The sequence below is a fragment of the Phyllobates terribilis genome, unplaced genomic scaffold (assembly GCF_046119375.1).
Source record: "Phyllobates terribilis strain yellow unplaced genomic scaffold, ASM4611937v1 Scaffold_5__5_contigs__length_657084704, whole genome shotgun sequence".
NCBI lineage: Eukaryota > Metazoa > Chordata > Amphibia > Anura > Dendrobatidae > Phyllobates > Phyllobates terribilis.
The window spans coordinates 76,525,934-76,540,621 of record NW_027362765.1 but is presented as its reverse complement, the minus strand read 5'-3'; the positions used below and the strand labels follow the sequence as shown (position 1 = coordinate 76,540,621).

Sequence of the window (14,688 nt, the reverse complement as noted above, 5' to 3'; positions counted from 1 at the left end):
CCTTGTTATCAACAGCAGCCTTTTAAACTCACCTGAGCTAACAGGTATGTGCGCTGGTTACTCTGCTGCGCTTAAAATTTCTTTTTTGGTTTGCTACAATGCCTTTTCTGAAACGTTGTCTCCTTCTGCTGGAACACTGACTTCTTTCATTTAATGCCTGCAGACTATAAAAGAGAGCCCAACCCAAAAAGTTTGGTTGATTAGTCTGTGGCATTCTGTTAAACTGTTGCTTATGGCGGTCTCTGTGAGCTTCTCAGCGACATTCAGCCAGCCAGGTATCCTGCCTGCAGTAGATGGAATGTGGCAATGGAACGCTGGCTGCGCGTGTCATAATAGGCTCTGAGCCTTTATATACCTGTGCACAGCAGCAGCCACCTTCAGTCTGCTGCTGGACAGCCAGCAGCAGCAGCAGCAGGAGAGGTATGTAATCAGGAGCCCTCCTGCTAAGGGTAGACAGCTGCTCGTTCCACCCCACCCCCCGCCTTAATTGGTTCTCCTCCCTTCCAACGGTGTTGAGGCGGGTGGGAACAGCAGGGGGTGAAGGTGCTGTGTTTAAAGAGGTGGAGTTATGCAGATCTAAAACGCGTGGATTGCAGCAGCAGCAAGCCGAAAAGTGCAGGCATGTAAGGGATCTAGAGGTTGACAACATGTCTTCTTAACGGGAGTCCAGGAGCTCATCTCCACAAATGGACTTTTTAGGATCCTTGGGTGGCTCCGTAGTTTGAAACCAATTCTGGTTATCGCTTCTCGGCCTTTTGGCTAAGATCAAGTGTAGTATCTGTTCTTATCAGTTTAATATCTGATACGTCCCCTATCTGGGGACCATATATTAAATGGATTTTTAGAACAGGGAGATGGAAAAAGAGCTTGCTCTGTCCACTCCACGCATTGACCTGGTATTGCAGTATCTCCAGGACCGGTGCACCCCTTCTTTAATGCAGTTTCTAAAATCAGAAAGAATTGAATTCAATGTTTTTTGTTCATTTTGCTTGTTTGTCGGATTTTGGGATGGACTCTTTGGCTCTGCTTTTCTTCTCCTCATTGGATTTTTCATGTTCAAAGTTGCAGAAGCCAGATTACAAGCTCATTTTGGTTCAACTTCAGCAACTGTGCATTGCATTGCCATGTAATGTGATGCAATGCTATCTTTCTAGCTCTCCCTTTTTACTTCCTTTTGGATAAACAGACATATTAGGCAAGCATTTTGGAGCTTTCACCTAAATAACTACAGGTGGTGAGATAAGCTGCACAATATAATTGACCTTTCAGTATATTGTTGCACACACACCATCTATTTAGCAAATGCCCTTGTTATCAACAGCAGCCTTTTAAACTCACCTGAGCTAACAGGTATGTGCGCTGGTTACTCTGCTGCGCTTAAAATTTCTTTTTTGGTTTGCTACAATGCCTTTTCTGAAACGTTGTCTCCTTCTGCTGGAACACTGACTTCTTTCATTTAATGCCTGCAGACTATAAAAGAGAACCCAACCCAAAAAGTTTGGTTGATTAGTCTGTGGCATTCTGTTAAACTGTTGCTTAAGGCGGTCTCTGTGAGCTTCTCAGCGACATTCAGCCAGCCAGGTATCCTGCCTGCAGTAGATGGAATGTGGCAATGGAACGCTGGCTGCGCGTGTCATAATAGGCTCTGAGCCTTTATATACCTGTGCACAGCAGCAGCCACCTTCAGTCTGCTGCTGGACAGCCAGCAGCAGCAGCAGCAGGAGAGGTATGTAATCAGGAGCCCTCCTGCTAAGGGTAGACAGCTGCTCGTTCCACCCCACCCCCCGCCTTAATTGGTTCTCCTCCCTTCCAACGGTGTTGAGGCGGGTGGGAACAGCAGGGGGTGAAGGTGCTGTGTTTAAAGAGGTGGAGTTATGCAGATCTAAAACGCGTGGATTGCAGCAGCAGCAAGCCGAAAAGTGCAGGCATGTAAGGGATCTAGAGGTTGACAACATGTCTTCTTAACGGGAGTCCAGGAGCTCATCTCCACAAATGGACTTTTTAGGATCCTTGGTTGGCTCCGTAGTTTGAAACCAATTCTGGTTATCGCTTCTCGGCCTTTTGGCACGATCTATCAGGTTTACCTGTGTGGTCTTGCCTGTGAGGTGCTCTTGGTACCCTTTCTCTCGGCCTGGGGGGATCGTTCCTCTTCGGAGGGACTTAACCCCCCTGCTGCTATTGGGAGGAAGGATTAGTCCGGGAGCAACGGGAAGGGATCCCATGAAGGCTTGCGCCTTTCAGAGAGAAGAGTCGGTACGTTCCTGAGTGAAGGATGCCGGCAACGCTCACATATTCATCGGGTGATGCCCGGATGCGGAACACCGTGAGGATTGAAGTTGGAGCAGGATCGAGGATGGAGAAGAACTTGGACTACATCTGCCATAGGATTCTGCTTGGAGTTCTGGAGTTTCGGCGGGAAGACATATTCTGCTTCCAGGACAATGAGTACAAGGGGACTTACACCATCACCTTCAAGAGCCAGGGATGCTGTCACCAACTCGTACAAAAGGTAAATGAGAAAAACTACTTAGATGAATTGGATGGACTAACCTTTTGTCTCTTGTATGCCTATGACGAGATCCCTATCGTGGTGCATTTCCCGAACCCCTTTGTGGAGGCTGCAGACATCTCGACCTACCTTATCCGTTATTGTGATGATCTGAGATACCTGGGCACTGTGAAGAACGCGGTAGGCTTCTGGTGCGGCAAGAGGAGGTACATGGCCCGTCTAAAGAGGGACCCAAGCGGAGTGGGAGGAATGCTACACCCTCCCTCAACATTTGTGATCGGTAAGAGCAGAGGCTACTTATTTTACCCTGGAATGCCGGTATGTTGCAGGAACTGTGGACAAATGGGCCATACCCAAACGTCCTGCACGGGCAGGAAAGTAGACCGCTGCAATAATTGCAGCTGTTACGGACATTTAATGAAGGACTGTCCCGCTGGGAGGAAATGCAATCTTTGTGGTGAGGCGGGGCACATGTTCCGAGGATGCCCCAACAGGACCAGGACCAGGACTTATGCAGAAGCTGCATCTTCTGCAGCTGAGCCGATGCGCCCGCCGGTCTTCACTGGCGGGCCGGCGTCGGAGGGCGGTTCGAAGGGCGAGAAGGCTGGGATGGAGCAGGGAGCCGGAGGCCCCTCTGGGGCGGCCCCTGCATCGAATTCCCTTAACGATGGGCGGACCTCGCATGGACCGGAGCGGAGGGGTCCTCCTTCTGGGAGGGTATCCTCCGTGTCGATGGTTCCCGATACCGATCCTGTTGGGCTGGAGGGTGGTGCCCCTGTGCGGTTGGCTACAGGGGACCACGCAGCGATGGCCTCAGGATCTTCCAGGGCGATTAGCCAGCCAGATGAGGGGGCTTTGCTTCTAGGTGGCGAACATCAGGGAATCTGTGTTGGTGATCTTATCCTGATGGACCAGTCTCTCCCCCTGGAGGAGGTGGAGGAAGAGGAGGACTGCACCAGTGACCTAGTGGAGTCTGCCCCGAAAAAGAGACGGAATGTCGAAGCCCCAGCGTCTCCTGGAATGTGGCTGGGAACCGTGACCTACGAGGGGGCAACCGCCGGCTCACAGAATATCGAGTCATTTGGGTCCTCTAGCCCGGATGTCCTGGAGCAATTTGGCATACAGGGCTTTGAGTCAGGTGTCCTCATGGAAGATCCACCACCCTGACCTATGAATGCCCACATTAAGACTTGTCTCACTGAATGTGAGGTCATTAAAGAGCCCAGTTCGTAGGGCTGCTCTATTTAAGTACTTAGAAACCACTGACTTTGACATATGTTTATTACAGGAATGCGGGATACAACATGCACTAAATTATAATGACATCAAGACAGATTGGAGACTGGGGCCCTCCATCTGGTCTGGCTCCAATGACAACAAGTCAGCGGGGGTGGGCTTCCTCTGTCGTGGGAGAAATATTGCTATAAATACTGTCACAGAAATAGTACCAGGCAGAGTGGTTTTAGTGCATTTTAAATTTAATGGTTTTACCCTACGTGTAATGAATGTTTATGCTTCCCCTGATAAGCAAGAGAGAATTAATTTATTTGGGATATTGCCATTGTACTGTACTGGGTCATCTCCCCTGATCGTAGGGGGTGATTTTAATTGTCTTTGTGCTAGTGAACAACGAGCGGGGGGTGACCCTTTACGCAAATTGGATAAGTCATGTCATCTATTGAAAGATTTTATAACTGATTTTAAATTATGCGATGCGTGGAGGTCACTCCTGCCGACGGACCCTGGTTATACGTGGTCCGGAAGAGGGGTGTCCTCCAGGATCGATTTTATTTTCCTATCAGATGATTTTAACCCTGTAAAATGTGTTTTAACATCAAATATATTTTCTGACCATAAGGGCTTGGAGGTGCACCTAGAATACCGGGATGAACAGAGGGTCAACAGGGGCCTCTGGCGTCTAAGTACTTACCTGCTGGAGGACCCTCTGATTCGACAAGACTTTTGTAAAGCCTATCAAGCCTGGCGGCGACAAAAACCTTCTGATGCCCCTATGGTAACCTGGTGGGAAAATTTGAAAAAAAAAGTCAGAATGTTTTTTATAAAAGCAGGGAGACGTAAAGCTAGAGAGAAAAAAAGATGTTTTAGTGATCTTAACACCAAACTACAAACACTTTTTAAATTCAAAGAGCTAGGGGTGGAGGTGGGAGATGATATTGCTGGCCTAAAAACTGAAATTCAGAACTGCATAGACACAAAGGGGAAAGAGATTATTTTTAACTCTAGAGTGCAGCACTTGGAGGAGGGGGAGAAGTGCTCTCGCTTCTTCTTCAAAAAAGTCATGGATAAAAGAGAAGTGATCACAAATCTAGAGGGTGAAACATCTATGCAGGGAATGTTGAATGCTACTTTTAACTTTTATAAGCATCTTTTTAGTAAAAAGTGTATAGATGAGTCCTTTTTATCTGATGCTCTTAATGATCTCGATTTTAAGTTAAATTTTACAGACCAGGAGTTTTTAGAACGTGATATTGTTTTAGAGGAATTATTTTATGTTTTTAAAAGTTTCTCTAAGGGCAAAGCACCTGGGTGTGATGGACTACCTGTAGAGTTTTATCTTACTTTTTGGGACATTTTAAAAGAGGACCTTTTTATGCTTTTTAAAGAAGTTTTTATTTCTGAACAGTTGCCATTTTCGTGGAGGAGAGGAGTGGTGTCTTTGATATATAAAAAAGGTGATCGCAGTGCTCTAGCGAATTGGAGACCCATAACTCTCCTAAACGTCGATTACAAGGTACTTGCTAAGGTGGTTGCAAACCGGCTCAGGAATGTCATTGCCAAACTAATCCAGCCTGAGCAGGTTTGTAGTGTACCAGGCAGAAGTATTTCAGAGGTTTTAAACGTATTAAGGGATGTAATTTGGTATTCCAGAGACCGGGGTCAAAATGTAGCTCTTTTAGCCCTAGATTTTGAAAAAGCTTTCGATAGAGTCTCTCATAGATTTCTTTTTAGAGTTTTAAAAAGAATGGGTATCCCTAATATGCTTTTAAATTGTATTAAGATTTTATATAAAAATTGTTTTAGTCAAATTTCTCTTAATGGCTTTTTAACAGATGGAGTTCCCCTTGAGTCCGGAGTGAAGCAGGGATGCCCCTTGTCGCCCATCCTGTTCATCTGCGCCATGGAGCCCCTGCTGAGCGCAATAAGGAAAGACAAAGTGATTAGAGGGGTTCCTGTTCCTGGCGGAGGTGGCAGTGATGTGAGAGTCTTTGGCTACATGGATGACGTGACGGTTGTGTGCGTGGACCCTGCTTCCCTCCGGAGGGCGGTGTTGCGCATTGATTTTTTTTCCCAGGCATCCGGGTTTAAACTTAATTTAAATAAATCTGAATGTCTGACTTTGGGATCCTGGGACACCGCCCAACTCCCGCAGCTCACTATAAAACGAGACAATGTAAAAATTCTTGGAGTTGTTTTTAACGAGGAGAATGTGGGAACTCAAAGCTGGGAGAATGTCATAGAAAAAATGTCAAAGAAAATATCATTTTGGGGTTTGAGGTCCCTAACAATGGAGGGGAAAATTTTAATTATAAAATCAGTGTTGTTACCCCTCATACTGTATATAGCTATGGTGTACCCCCCCTCTGATGTTTTAATTAAAAAAATGACTAGGATGATCTTTATGTTTTTATGGAACTCCAAAATGGAAAAATTAAGGCGAGAAATAATGAGGAAGAATAAAATGAACGGCGGAAGGGATGTCCCCGATTTACATATTTATTTGTATTTAAATTATTTCTGCTTTTGTTTCAAACATTTTAATGGTAATAGTGCGCTAAGTTATTTTTTAAAATATACCTGTGGGATGATTTTTAAAAGATGGTTTAAGTTGTCGTTGAATTCCCCTGTTTTACTATGCCCCCCCAAACACCAAGCAATCTTAGAAAAGACTGTTCGATTTTATAGCCTTGGTGATTTTAAAATGGACATTTTTAAAGACCGCAAGAAGCTTTTATCTTTTCTGAGGAGGAATGAAGATGTGACCCCCATAGTAAATTTCTCAGAAGAGAGGTCGAAGCAAGTTTGGAAGAATGTCTTCGGAAAATTTTTAGCAAATGGACATAAGGACATCGCATGGATGGTGGTCCACCAGTGCCTCCCCACCAGAGAGTTTCAACACAGGAGAGGCCTGGTGGCCAGAGCAAAATGCCCCAGAGACTCATGTGTTAATGACGAAACCACCTTGCACCTTATGTGGAATTGCCCGTTTGCACAGGAACTTTGGCACAAAGTTGGGATTCTTTTAAAATGGACTTGCGGTTTAAGAGATTTTAACCATGAATATGTTTTATATGGCCTTTTTAAATGTCCGACCCCTCAACAGTATTGTATATGTTGGTGCATGATTAACTGTTTTAAAGACGCCCTTTGGAAGGCACGCAATATTTTACTTTTTAAACGTGATGCTATTTCTGTGAAGGATTGTCTTAAAATTGCTTTTAGTCAGATGTATATTTATTACTTGAGGGATGTCAAATGTATTGGGAGAAGGGATGCCAATCGTATATGGGGTTTTTATGGGTGGAATTCTGTGTTTTATTAATGTATTTGTGTTGCTGTTTTTTGATTGTAAACCATCTTTTACGCACATAATAAAATATGTTGAAACCTGATCTGTTCTTATCAGTTTAATATCTGATACGTCCCCTATCTGGGGACCATATATTAAATGGATTTTTAGAACAGGGAGATGGAAAAAGAGCTTGCTCTGTCCACTCCACGCATTGACCTGGTATTGCAGTATCTCCAGGACCGGTGCACCCCTTCTTTAATGCAGTTTCTAAAATCAGAAAGAATTGAATTCAATGTTTTTTGTTCATTTTGCTTGTTTGTCGGATTTTGGGATGGACTCTTTGGCTCTGCTTTTCTTCTCCTCATTGGATTTTTCATGTTCAAAGTTGCAGAAGCCAGATTACAAGCTCATTTTGGTTCAACTTCAGCAACTGTGCATTGCATTGCCATGTAATGTGATGCAATGCTATCTTTCTAGCTCTCCCTTTTTACTTCCTTTTGGATAAACAGACATATTAGGCAAGCATTTTGGAGCTTTCACCTAAATAACTACAGGTGGTGAGATAAGCTGCACAATATAATTGACCTTTCAGTATATTGTTGCACACACACCATCTATTTAGCAAATGCCCTTGTTATCAACAGCAGCCTTTTAAACTCACCTGAGCTAACAGGTATGTGCGCTGGTTACTCTGCTGCGCTTAAAATTTCTTTTTTGGTTTGCTACAATGCCTTTTCTGAAACGTTGTCTCCTTCTGCTGGAACACTGACTTCTTTCATTTAATGCCTGCAGACTATAAAAGAGAACCCAACCCAAAAAGTTTGGTTGATTAGTCTGTGGCATTCTGTTAAACTGTTGCTTATGGCGGTCTCTGTGAGCTTCTCAGCGACATTCAGCCAGCCAGGTATCCTGCCTGCAGTAGATGGAATGTGGCAATGGAACGCTGGCTGCGCGTGTCATAATAGGCTCTGAGCCTTTATATACCTGTGCACAGCAGCAGCCACCTTCAGTCTGCTGCTGGACAGCCAGCAGCAGCAGCAGCAGGAGAGGTATGTAATCAGGAGCCCTCCTGCTAAGGGTAGACAGCTGCTCGTTCCACCCCACCCCCCGCCTTAATTGGTTCTCCTCCCTTCCAACGGTGTTGAGGCGGGTGGGAACAGCAGGGGGTGAAGGTGCTGTGTTTAAAGAGGTGGAGTTATGCAGATCTAAAACGCGTGGATTGCAGCAGCAGCAAGCCGAAAAGTGCAGGCATGTAAGGGATCTAGAGGTTGACAACATGTCTTCTTAACGGGAGTCCAGGAGCTCATCTCCACAAATGGACTTTTTAGGATCCTTGGGTGGCTCCGTAGTTTGAAACCAATTCTGGTTATCGCTTCTCGGCCTTTTGGCTAAGATCAAGTGTAGTATCTGTTCTTATCAGTTTAATATCTGATACGTCCCCTATCTGGGGACCATATATTAAATGGATTTTTAGAACAGGGAGATGGAAAAAGAGCTTGCTCTGTCCACTCCACGCATTGACCTGGTATTGCAGTATCTCCAGGACCGGTGCACCCCTTCTTTAATGCAGTTTCTAAAATCAGAAAGAATTGAATTCAATGTTTTTTGTTCATTTTGCTTGTTTGTCGGATTTTGGGATGGACTCTTTGGCTCTGCTTTTCTTCTCCTCATTGGATTTTTCATGTTCAAAGTTGCAGAAGCCAGATTACAAGCTCATTTTGGTTCAACTTCAGCAACTGTGCATTGCATTGCCATGTAATGTGATGCAATGCTATCTTTCTAGCTCTCCCTTTTTACTTCCTTTTGGATAAACAGACATATTAGGCAAGCATTTTGGAGCTTTCACCTAAATAACTACAGGTGGTGAGATAAGCTGCACAATATAATTGACCTTTCAGTATATTGTTGCACACACACCATCTATTTAGCAAATGCCCTTGTTATCAACAGCAGCCTTTTAAACTCACCTGAGCTAACAGGTATGTGCGCTGGTTACTCTGCTGCGCTTAAAATTTCTTTTTTGGTTTGCTACAATGCCTTTTCTGAAACGTTGTCTCCTTCTGCTGGAACACTGACTTCTTTCATTTAATGCCTGCAGACTATAAAAGAGAACCCAACCCAAAAAGTTTGGTTGATTAGTCTGTGGCATTCTGTTAAACTGTTGCTTATGGCGGTCTCTGTGAGCTTCTCAGCGACATTCAGCCAGCCAGGTATCCTGCCTGCAGTAGATGGAATGTGGCAATGGAACGCTGGCTGCGCGTGTCATAATAGGCTCTGAGCCTTTATATACCTGTGCACAGCAGCAGCCACCTTCAGTCTGCTGCTGGACAGCCAGCAGCAGCAGCAGCAGGAGAGGTATGTAATCAGGAGCCCTCCTGCTAAGGGTAGACAGCTGCTCGTTCCACCCCACCCCCCGCCTTAATTGGTTCTCCTCCCTTCCAACGGTGTTGAGGCGGGTGGGAACAGCAGGGGGTGAAGGTGCTGTGTTTAAAGAGGTGGAGTTATGCAGATCTAAAACGCGTGGATTGCAGCAGCAGCAAGCCGAAAAGTGCAGGCATGTAAGGGATCTAGAGGTTGACAACATGTCTTCTTAACGGGAGTCCAGGAGCTCATCTCCACAAATGGACTTTTTAGGATCCTTGGGTGGCTCCGTAGTTTGAAACCAATTCTGGTTATCGCTTCTCGGCCTTTTGGCTAAGATCAAGTGTAGTATCTGTTCTTATCAGTTTAATATCTGATACGTCCCCTATCTGGGGACCATATATTAAATGGATTTTTAGAACAGGGAGATGGAAAAAGAGCTTGCTCTGTCCACTCCACGCATTGACCTGGTATTGCAGTATCTCCAGGACCGGTGCACCCCTTCTTTAATGCAGTTTCTAAAATCAGAAAGAATTGAATTCAATGTTTTTTGTTCATTTTGCTTGTTTGTCGGATTTTGGGATGGACTCTTTGGCTCTGCTTTTCTTCTCCTCATTGGATTTTTCATGTTCAAAGTTGCAGAAGCCAGATTACAAGCTCATTTTGGTTCAACTTCAGCAACTGTGCATTGCATTGCCATGTAATGTGATGCAATGCTATCTTTCTAGCTCTCCCTTTTTACTTCCTTTTGGATAAACAGACATATTAGGCAAGCATTTTGGAGCTTTCACCTAAATAACTACAGGTGGTGAGATAAGCTGCACAATATAATTGACCTTTCAGTATATTGTTGCACACACACCATCTATTTAGCAAATGCCCTTGTTATCAACAGCAACCTTTTAAACTCACCTGAGCTAACAGGTATGTGCGCTGGTTACTCTGCTGCACTTAAAATTTCTTTTTTGGTTTGCTACAATGCCTTTTCTGAAACGTTGTCTCCTTCTGCTGGAACACTGACTTCTTTCATTTAATGCCTGCAGACTATAAAAGAGAACCCAACCCAAAAAGTTTGGTTGATTAGTCTGTGGCATTCTGTTAAACTGTTGCTTATGGCGGTCTCTGTGAGCTTCTCAGCGACATTCAGCCAGCCAGGTATCCTGCCTGCAGTAGATGGAATGTGGCAATGGAACGCTGGCTGCGCGTGTCATAATAGGCTCTGAGCCTTTATATACCTGTGCACAGCAGCAGCCACCTTCAGTCTGCTGCTGGACAGCCAGCAGCAGCAGCAGCAGGAGAGGTATGTAATCAGGAGCCCTCCTGCTAAGGGTAGACAGCTGCTCGTTCCACCCCACCCCCCGCCTTAATTGGTTCTCCTCCCTTCCAACGGTGTTGAGGCGGGTGGGAACAGCAGGGGGTGAAGGTGCTGTGTTTAAAGAGGTGGAGTTATGCAGATCTAAAACGCGTGGATTGCAGCAGCAGCAAGCCGAAAAGTGCAGGCATGTAAGGGATCTAGAGGTTGACAACATGTCTTCTTAACGGGAGTCCAGGAGCTCATCTCCACAAATGGACTTTTTAGGATCCTTGGGTGGCTCCGTAGTTTGAAACCAATTCTGGTTATCGCTTCTCGGCCTTTTGGCTAAGATCAAGTGTAGTATCTGTTCTTATCAGTTTAATATCTGATACGTCCCCTATCTGGGGACCATATATTAAATGGATTTTTAGAACAGGGAGATGGAAAAAGAGCTTGCTCTGTCCACTCCACGCATTGACCTGGTATTGCAGTATCTCCAGGACCGGTGCACCCCTTCTTTAATGCAGTTTCTAAAATCAGAAAGAATTGAATTCAATGTTTTTTGTTCATTTTGCTTGTTTGTCGGATTTTGGGATGGACTCTTTGGCTCTGCTTTTCTTCTCCTCATTGGATTTTTCATGTTCAAAGTTGCAGAAGCCAGATTACAAGCTCATTTTGGTTCAACTTCAGCAACTGTGCATTGCATTGCCATGTAATGTGATGCAATGCTATCTTTCTAGCTCTCCCTTTTTACTTCCTTTTGGATAAACAGACATATTAGGCAAGCATTTTGGAGCTTTCACCTAAATAACTACAGGTGGTGAGATAAGCTGCACAATATAATTGACCTTTCAGTATATTGTTGCACACACACCATCTATTTAGCAAATGCCCTTGTTATCAACAGCAGCCTTTTAAACTCACCTGAGCTAACAGGTATGTGCGCTGGTTACTCTGCTGCGCTTAAAATTACTTTTTTGGTTTGCTACAATGCCTTTTCTGAAACGTTGTCTCCTTCTGCTGGAACACTGACTTCTTTCATTTAATGCCTGCAGACTATAAAAGAGAACCCAACCCAAAAAGTTTGGTTGATTAGTCTGTGGCATTCTGTTAAACTGTTGCTTATGGCGGTCTCTGTGAGCTTCTCAGCGACATTCAGCCAGCCAGGTATCCTGCCTGCAGTAGATGGAATGTGGCAATGGAACGCTGGCTGCGCGTGTCATAATAGGCTCTGAGCCTTTATATACCTGTGCACAGCAGCAGCCACCTTCAGTCTGCTGCTGGACAGCCAGCAGCAGCAGCAGCAGCAGGAGAGGTATGTAATCAGGAGCCCTCCTGCTAAGGGTAGACAGCTGCTCGTTCCACCCCACCCCCCGCCTTAATTGGTTCTCCTCCCTTCCAACGGTGTTGAGGCGGGTGGGAACAGCAGGGGGTGAAGGTGCTGTGTTTAAAGAGGTGGAGTTATGCAGATCTAAAACGCGTGGATTGCAGCAGCAGCAAGCCGAAAAGTGCAGGCATGTAAGGGATCTAGAGGTTGACAACATGTCTTCTTAACGGGAGTCCAGGAGCTCATCTCCACAAATGGACTTTTTAGGATCCTTGGGTGGCTCCGTAGTTTGAAACCAATTCTGGTTATCGCTTCTCGGCCTTTTGGCTAAGATCAAGTGTAGTATCTGTTCTTATCAGTTTAATATCTGATACGTCCCCTATCTGGGGACCATATATTAAATGGATTTTTAGAACAGGGAGATGGAAAAAGAGCTTGCTCTGTCCACTCCACGCATTGACCTGGTATTGCAGTATCTCCAGGACCGGTGCACCCCTTCTTTAATGCAGTTTCTAAAATCAGAAAGAATTGAATTCAATGTTTTTTGTTCATTTTGCTTGTTTGTCGGATTTTGGGATGGACTCTTTGGCTCTGCTTTTCTTCTCCTCATTGGATTTTTCATGTTCAAAGTTGCAGAAGCCAGATTACAAGCTCATTTTGGTTCAACTTCAGCAACTGTGCATTGCATTGCCATGTAATGTGATGCAATGCTATCTTTCTAGCTCTCCCTTTTTACTTCCTTTTGGATAAACAGACATATTAGGCAAGCATTTTGGAGCTTTCACCTAAATAACTACAGGTGGTGAGATAAGCTGCACAATATAATTGACCTTTCAGTATATTGTTGCACACACACCATCTATTTAGCAAATGCCCTTGTTATCAACAGCAGCCTTTTAAACTCACCTGAGCTAACAGGTATGTGCGCTGGTTACTCTACTGCGCTTAAAATTTCTTTTTTGGTTTGCTACAATGCCTTTTCTGAAACGTTGTCTCCTTCTGCTGGAACACTGACTTCTTTCATTTAATGCCTGCAGACTATAAAAGAGAACCCAACCCAAAAAGTTTGGTTGATTAGTCTGTGGCATTCTGTTAAACTGTTGCTTATGGCGGTCTCTGTGAGCTTCTCAGCGACATTCAGCCAGCCAGGTATCCTGCCTGCAGTAGATGGAATGTGGCAATGGAACGCTGGCTGCGCGTGTCATAATAGGCTCTGAGCCTTTATATACCTGTGCACAGCAGCAGCCACCTTCAGTCTGCTGCTGGACAGCCAGCAGCAGCAGCAGCAGGAGAGGTATGTAATCAGGAGCCCTCCTGCTAAGGGTAGACAGCTGCTCGTTCCACCCCACCCCCCGCCTTAATTGGTTCTCCTCCCTTCCAACGGTGTTGAGGCGGGTGGGAACAGCAGGGGGTGAAGGTGCTGTGTTTAAAGAGGTGGAGTTATGCAGATCTAAAACGCGTGGATTGCAGCAGCAGCAAGCCGAAAAGTGCAGGCATGTAAGGGATCTAGAGGTTGACAACATGTCTTCTTATCGGGAGTCCAGGAGCTCATCTCCACAAATGGACTTTTTAGGATCCTTGGGTGGCTCCGTAGTTTGAAACCAATTCTGGTTATCGCTTCTCGGCCTTTTGGCTAAGATCAAGTGTAGTATCTGTTCACAGTCTTTGGCTCCCAGTGCCTTGCTCGGGTGAGAACTCGGGCAGGTGCTGGGGGTAAGATTGGGTCGCCTCTGGCTTCGGCTGGAGGTGGCTTTTTGTCCCTGTTCCTCGCTGTGGCCTTTTGGCTCGGAGGGACGGGGAATGGTTTGGGGGACCCTTCTCCTTTTGGAGAGGGTTTCAAGAAGACCAGCATCCTAGTGCACTTTTTTTGTGGCACTTGTCACTTTTTTAAGCGCATTCGGGTTTTGTACACGAATTCGGGCTTTCAAAAAGAAAAAATCTGTTCTTATCAGTTTAATATCTGATACGTCCCCTATCTGGGGACCATATATTAAATGGATTTTTAGAACAGGGAGATGGAAAAAGAGCTTGCTCTGTCCACTCCACGCATTGACCTGGTATTGCAGTATCTCCAGGACCGGTGCACCCCTTCTTTAATGCAGTTTCTAAAATCAGAAAGAATTGAATTCAATGTTTTTTGTTCATTTTGCTTGTTTGTCGGATTTTGGGATGGACTCTTTGGCTCTGCTTTTCTTCTCCTCATTGGATTTTTCATGTTCAAAGTTGCAGAAGCCAGATTACAAGCTCATTTTGGTTCAACTTCAGCAACTGTGCATTTCATTGCCATGTAATGTGATGCAATGCTATCTTTCTAGCTCTCCCTTTTTACTTCCTTTTGGATAAACAGACATATTAGGCAAGCATTTTGGAGCTTTCACCTAAATAACTACAGGTGGTGAGATAAGCTGCACAATATAATTGACCTTTCAGTATATTGTTGCACACACACCATCTATTTAGCAAATGCCCTTGTTATCAACAGCAGCCTTTTAAACTCACCTGAGCTAACAGGTATGTGCGCTGGTTACTCTGCTGCGCTTAAAATTTCTTTTTTGGTTTGCTACAATGCCTTTTCTGAAATGTTGTCTCCTTCTGCTGGAACACTGACTTCTTTCATTTAATGCCTGCAGACTATAAAAGAGAACCCAACCCAAAAAGTTTGGTTG

The 14,688-nt window shown here is 44.9% G+C and overlaps 6 non-coding genes and 2 pseudogenes across 6 annotated transcripts; all 8 read left to right on the top strand.

The window, feature by feature from the left end:
- Nucleotides 1-739: 739 nt before the first annotated feature.
- Nucleotides 740-930, top strand: LOC141150292 (U2 spliceosomal RNA). Its single transcript, XR_012246549.1, has one exon. It is a non-coding gene; the product is annotated as a U2 spliceosomal RNA (small nuclear RNA).
- Nucleotides 931-7,103: 6,173 nt separating this feature from the next.
- LOC141150591 (U2 spliceosomal RNA) lies at nucleotides 7,104-7,293 on the top strand. The gene has a single exon (XR_012246749.1). It is a non-coding gene; the product is annotated as a U2 spliceosomal RNA (small nuclear RNA).
- A 1,115-nt stretch (nucleotides 7,294-8,408) lies between these two features.
- Nucleotides 8,409-8,599, top strand: LOC141150281 (U2 spliceosomal RNA). The gene has a single exon (XR_012246538.1). It is a non-coding gene; the product is annotated as a U2 spliceosomal RNA (small nuclear RNA).
- Nucleotides 8,600-9,714: 1,115 nt separating this feature from the next.
- LOC141150270 (U2 spliceosomal RNA) lies at nucleotides 9,715-9,905 on the top strand. The gene has a single exon (XR_012246527.1). It is a non-coding gene; the product is annotated as a U2 spliceosomal RNA (small nuclear RNA).
- Nucleotides 9,906-11,020: 1,115 nt separating this feature from the next.
- Nucleotides 11,021-11,211, top strand: LOC141150259 (U2 spliceosomal RNA). Its single transcript, XR_012246516.1, has one exon. It is a non-coding gene; the product is annotated as a U2 spliceosomal RNA (small nuclear RNA).
- A 1,118-nt stretch (nucleotides 11,212-12,329) lies between these two features.
- On the top strand, nucleotides 12,330-12,520 carry LOC141150248 (U2 spliceosomal RNA). The gene has a single exon (XR_012246505.1). It is a non-coding gene; the product is annotated as a U2 spliceosomal RNA (small nuclear RNA).
- Nucleotides 12,521-13,635: 1,115 nt separating this feature from the next.
- LOC141151079 (U2 spliceosomal RNA) lies at nucleotides 13,636-13,703 on the top strand (annotated as a pseudogene).
- A 229-nt stretch (nucleotides 13,704-13,932) lies between these two features.
- LOC141150556 (U2 spliceosomal RNA) lies at nucleotides 13,933-14,113 on the top strand (annotated as a pseudogene).
- The last annotated feature ends 575 nt before the right edge of the window (nucleotides 14,114-14,688 follow it).